Source organism: Condylostylus longicornis, unplaced genomic scaffold (assembly GCF_029603195.1).
Source record: "Condylostylus longicornis isolate FDR11 unplaced genomic scaffold, ASM2960319v2 ptg000002l, whole genome shotgun sequence".
In the NCBI taxonomy this organism is placed as follows: domain Eukaryota; kingdom Metazoa; phylum Arthropoda; class Insecta; order Diptera; family Dolichopodidae; genus Condylostylus; species Condylostylus longicornis.
The window spans coordinates 1,157,667-1,164,376 of NW_026577971.1; positions in this window are offsets into that span (position 1 = coordinate 1,157,667).

Consider the following 6,710-nt stretch of genomic DNA (forward strand, 5'->3'; position numbering starts at 1 on the left):
CCGTTTTGGTGGAAAATAATTTTCATTATTAGATTTAAATTTTCCAAATCCCCTTTTTATAATATATTATAATTGAAATGCGGAAAATCCAATGTCGTAAAAATATTTTCATTTTTATTTATTAAATATTAAAAGTCCGGCTAACAAAAATTTATTGTTAATTTTCTTAAAGTCGTGCATTTAATTAATTAAAAAAGCTTTGTATTTTTTAAATTTGTAAAGCTCAATTATTTATTTAATAATATTGTAAGATAAGATAAGATAAAATAAGTTCAACATGTATTTAGTAAGATTCTTATTTATTAAATTAATTAAAAAAAATCTTGATGTTTTTAGCAGTGCCTAGGTATAAGATAGACGAGTAGAGTTGTAGTTGCAGTGACATATTATGTAAGTAAATAAAAAAATAATAATTTGTGTGCATGTATGTACACATATTATATTTATTTAAGATCATGCTAGTAAAAACATCATATGTACCTGTATACTAAAATATTTGGATACTGATTAACTGTTTCAAATGCGAAAATGAATCATCACAAGGAATTCTACGTAAGAGTAAAGTAAATAAATTAAAAAAAAACAAAACATTTTTTGCTTCTTATAGCTAAAAAAATCTCATTTCTTTTACATGTGAAATTCGCTATTAAATTTTGTGCTCCTTTCATCATTACATCTTTGAAGAATTAAAAGGTTCCTTTCGTTTCAAGGTTTTTATTACAGCCAGACTTGTTTTTTTTTCTGAGAAAGAGATGAGAAAAATTTTATTTTATTTTTTAATTTAAAGAATAGAAGAGGAAATTGTTTTTTAATAGAAACTGTTTTCAATTCTAATTTATAGATTCCAATAATTTGACAAAACCACTGCCTGCTAAAAGTAGAAACTATGTTATAAAATATTAATTTTTCCAAATATATGAATACAAATATGGGCTCTGAACAGAAATTTTCTAAATTGTTAGGCTGACAGACAAACTATTGAATATAAAAAAATTAATTTTTTGTTTTATATTCTCCTGAAAATCTATACTTGAAAGACGTTGGAATTTGATGATTCATATACGAGTGATGTACACAACATATTATGTATAACAATTTGTACTCTTACTTCTGTGTAGCCTACGTTTGCAATTATTTCCATATTTTAACGCAAAAATAAAGGAGATCGTGTAACAAAATCAAACCTATTGGTACCTGAAAAATTTTTCACATAGTTTCTTTTTTTATATCTTTTACTGTTACATACATATTTCATATGAAATGTACCTATACATTTATGTACATGTGTGTATATTGTATGTAGTTATACCAAGGTATTATTGCAAAATAAATCAAGTCTTTCCATTCGGAAAAATGAAAAAGTAAGTAAAAATAAGTGAAGATAAGAAAAAAAAAAATATTTTCATTCATAAAAATTTCAAATGCTTTAAGAAAACGTCATCGTTTTACGATGAAAATAAACAAGTCTAAAACAAAAATAAAAAAATAAAAATCAAAGCAAAAAAATTTTTTTTTCTACTATACTTTTAAGTTGTTTGTCCTCTACGGGTTGAACGGGGGAAAATAACGATCAAAATAAAAAATATTTTGAATATCAAATTTCAGTATAAAAGATTCTGTCCAAACAATAAACTTGCTAATAAACATTTTTTCATTAAAATTACTTAGACACATAAGATTTTTTTCCAATTTCACTTGATTTCCTTTAGTTCCGATTTCACTAGAGTTCATTTAAGATCAGATTTTAGATCAGATGACTGGGATCTTCAATCAATTGACAAACCACTGTTGCAAGAAAATCTTGTTAACCATGGTACAATTTCAATATTCAATTAACATTAAAAAAAAATTTGTAATACAAAATATAAGAGAGTCTAAAAAATAAAAGACAATTGTCAGACTACTGTCAGAAAAATTGTTCGATAATTTGAGATTGTGTTTACATTTGGGAGTCATTACATAGAGATAAAACTAGCATAAAAAAAAATTCATATTACGTTATTTATAGAAAAATATAACACTTAGTAATTTTGTATTTTTTAATTTTAAAAATTATTAATTAATAATTTTCTTAGAAAAAAAAAACATTATTTCGTGGGTGTATAAATATTTTTAATTTTAATTGAATTACATACGATGGGCTCAATATAGAAAGCTAAATTTATATATGAACTTTTAGTCGAATTTAAATATTGTAACTAAATTATATATGTATGTATATATCTTTAAATGTGTATATATATATCTACATATTTAGAGCAATAATGAACGAAAAATAAATACGTAATAAAATAAATAAAATAGCTTTTTAATTTTGCTCTCTTTTAATATTTTTACTCTTTGCAAATAACGATAAAATAAAGAGCTTCGCATCATACTTATAGTAAATAATAGGGTTGGAACTTAATATTTTAAAAATGTAATTAGAATAATATTATAGCCAATATTTATTTTTTTAATTGAAGTAAAATGGTGATTATTTTTGAATTAATGTACTCAAATATCGTGTGAATTATTCAATATTCAATAAAAAATTACAAAAACAAAAAAGGATTTTCTTTTAATTAGTAATTTCTTGTGTTCATCTTAGTTAAAAAAATTATTATTTACTTGTTAAAACTAGTTAAAATTTATTTGTGAGTAAGAGGGACGAAACTTGATTGTAGATTTCAAAAAGAAGAAAATAATTTAACAATATACGTATAGTTTACAATTGTTGGTCATAATCACTAGATTATATTAAATTGATTATAATTATAAAGACCGATGTAAGCACATATAGGTTTCAGAACGACCCAACTCTGAAATATAAAATGTGAAGAGGATGGAAAATGTAACATGGGCAACAGCATCTTTTATAAAGCTTTTTTTTTTTTGCTATAAAAAAAACTAAAGTCCCAACACTACTACATTGTATATTGTAGAATAAAGATCACATAAATTTTTCTCATTTTTGTTGTTGTGTTATTTTTTTCAATCATTCAAGAGTGTTTGTGTGTATAAAACGTAATAATTTTAAATTTTTTAAAAGCTTTTCTTTTTTTTTGAATAAGGTACGAGTAAGTATGTTCTCAATCTCTTTTGAAAAACTTTAATAAAATAATTTTCTCATTTATGAATGAAAAATGTTTGTTATAATAAAATTTTGCAAAGCACAATAATGTTGATGGATGAATAATATTTTTTTTAGAAGTTTGCTTTTATATTTTTCGAATTTCATAAAAAATATAAAATACTTATACTCACATATTATAATAAGTTTTTATATTAATATACGGCATCAGATTTGTTTAGCAAACGTGAAAAATACAATATAAAAATATATACGCGTGTTGTAAAAGAATAAATCTCGCGAACTGTACATGTACATATGTACATAACGTATAAATATATGAAAAGCTTAACTACAAAAAAAAAAAAAACCTAATATAACCGATCCAATTGATCATATTTGTTTGAAACGCGCTAGCGATTAGAAGTGAATTTAATCGATCTTAAATGTGTTTTGGTATTAAGAGGTTCCGTGCGGCAATCCTTTTTCTTTTTCATTCTTCTTCTCGTCGCAGTAATAAAAAAACGTTTTGTAATAAACAATAACGTGATTAACGGGATTAATGTGATTTAAGGACAATAAGGAATTAATGTGATTTAAGGATTAAATTGGTGTTGATAATTAAAAAAAAAAAATAAGTAAAATCAAAAAAAAATATTTTTTTTTTGCAGACTTATCAAAAGGATAATTAAATTTAATTTTGTATTTTATGTGCGATAATATGATTAAAATGTTACCAAGTTGTTTGAACGGAAAACAAACTAAACAATTTTAATTAAATTGTATGAAAATTTTGAAAAGAAAGTAATTAAGCTATTCTTGTAATTTCATAAAAAATTTAATTTTTTAATCAGAAAATTTTAAAATATTAAAACAATTTTTTTGCTTTGCTTTAAAAAAAAAATTTACTTAAGTACATACACATACATATATTTGATAGTAAAAGCTCTCTGATTCATAGCGGTGATATTTTTGTTCTGCTGTCTTTGCTATTTTTATTATTATTATTTGCTTCTGCCACCAATTCAATAATTTAATTCGTGGAAATTTAAGTGATTCATTTTCTTTTTCATTTTTTTTTTATTCGCACTGCTAATTGTACATAATTATACCACAAATTTTTGTGTTAATAATTTTAAATAAAAATTGATGAAACAAAAATATATTAATATTTTTAAATTAAAAGGAAATATATATTTTTTTTTTAAATAGTCACAATATTTACATTATGGTTTAATTGGTTCTAAAAGAGTGTAAAGAATATAGCAAAATTTTTGCAATATTGTAAGTAAATATTAAGAGTGGTGAAAAATAAAAAAATTTTAGGTATATGATAAGATTTCACAATAATTACAATAAATACAATATTGATAATAAAGATAAAATATCATGAATTAAGGGGTGTAGTGAGTAACTAAAAAAAAAAAAATAATTTGTGCAAAAAAAAAATTTTTTAATTATTAAAATTAATTTTAGTTTTTCCTGAGAATCAAAAAAAAAAAAATTTTGCTCAGAAATAACAAGAAAATTAATTTGAATTTTTTGTTTTTGATTACCGCCAAAAAAAAAAAACAAAACGACCTGTTATATTAGTTAATCCGCTTATTATTTATTTGTATGCACATAATATATGTATGTATGTGCGTAAATGTTTATGTGTACATGTTAAATAACCAATATATGTACGTTTAAAATTTTCTACTATTTCTTCACATATGTACATACATACATTCGCATTATTAATAATTTTAAAATTATATTGAAAAGTGTTATACATATATGTACTTTGTACCTATTATATACAATATAAAAAAATACAATATAAGCATACAATCAAATAAAGCGAAAAAATCAAAACCAATAAACAAAAAAAAACAAACATAAAAAAATCACCACACATTGATTTCAAATTAATTTGAAAAGCGGAGAAAAAAAAATTTTTTTTTATAATATTTTAAACTTTACATAACGAACGCGTGCTAAATTTTGTGTAAATCTACATACACAGGTATATATACAGAAAAATTTCTATTGAAAATCCTTAAAATAAAAAATAAATAAAAATGCCGCATAAAACACCAAAATAATAATTTAAATTTGGTGAATTTCTTAGAAAGGATTTTTTTTTTTATTTTCAATTTTTTTGAAATAAATTCAAATTAAAAAATAAGGTGAATTTTTGATTTTTTTTTATGGTGCATTAATTTAAAAAACTATATTATGTAAAGTATGTATGTATGTATAATGTATGTATATTTGTCCATAATACTTGCATTAACATAGTTATTTTTTTTTTGGTTTAACAGGTTTTAAATCGGTTTTTATACCGACTGTATTGCATACAATAAGGGAGGTATTTTGATAGCACCAAATTATATATATATACATATATATATATATATATACATATATATATGTGTGTATTAAATTTTCAATGGAAATTTTCTCTGTGGTGTAGAGAAATCTCTGTGTCTCTGGTATAGAGAAATATTTACTAATTTTTTGTAAGATGTCGGTCCGTGCCTGTACACTTTAATATTTCAATTTCGATTTAACGTTTAGCTGGATGAAATTTATAATATATATATATTATACGTATATGTATATGTCTGAGTTTCGTTTGGAAATGAAGCAATGTATCTAAGCAATATTAAATCTTCAAACTGTACATGAATTTTTCGAAGCTACCAGCAGGACCCTATTTTACTCTAACAATTGTTACATAGTTTCTGTTGCAAAACACAAATAATAAAAAAATACTTTTTTAAAAAGTTCAATAGTACAACGAATATTAAATCTAGAAGTGGTTAGTGAAATAGAGCCAAGAGCTCGAAAACGGAACTATTATTATGAACTAATCTTATATTTTTTAATTCTATCTCTAGAAATATATAATTCTATAATTATTTATTGGAACTTTTTTTAACACTTAATATCTGAATCATATATGTTCATTAACAAAACTAACTAGATCAGAGCCAAAACCAAAATTTTTATTTTTCCAATTTACATTAAATAGAAGGTTACGCGTTATGCAAGTTAATTTGTTAAAAATTGAAATTTAATTATGCTTAAGGAACACTTTCAAACTTTATATTGCAACACTTTTCAATAAAACTTTACTCACTATAATGTAGTAAAACTATTGATTTATTGTAATTAACAAAAATTATTCAGAATGTAGAATGTAGATAATGCGGTCGGTTATTTGCTGAGCTGATCACATCAGATTTTTGTTTTTTTGATTTAATAAAATTAATGAGAATTTCATATTAATTTTTTTAAATTTTTCATTTTTGTTATTATTTTTTTTTTTTTTCTTTCAGCTACCTTATACTCGTATGTATAAAGAAATAATAGGTATAATAGAATAACAGTTTAACATTAAATTGAGAACATGGTTATTTTCGTATATATAGTTTTCAATAATTAAGTGCCGTCGGTTAATTAAGAGATCAGAGAAAATATCGCCTGTAATTTAAATTAAAATTGAAAATTTATTAAACAGAGTGAAAATTTGTGATTATTATTAAAAATTTAATTCATAAATCAATTGTTTAAATGAAATTTTAAATGTACTTTATATATTTTAAGTGTTACAAACGATTAAGGATTCACTTTTTTAATATTAAAGTATCGCTATGTAATATAAGAGTTT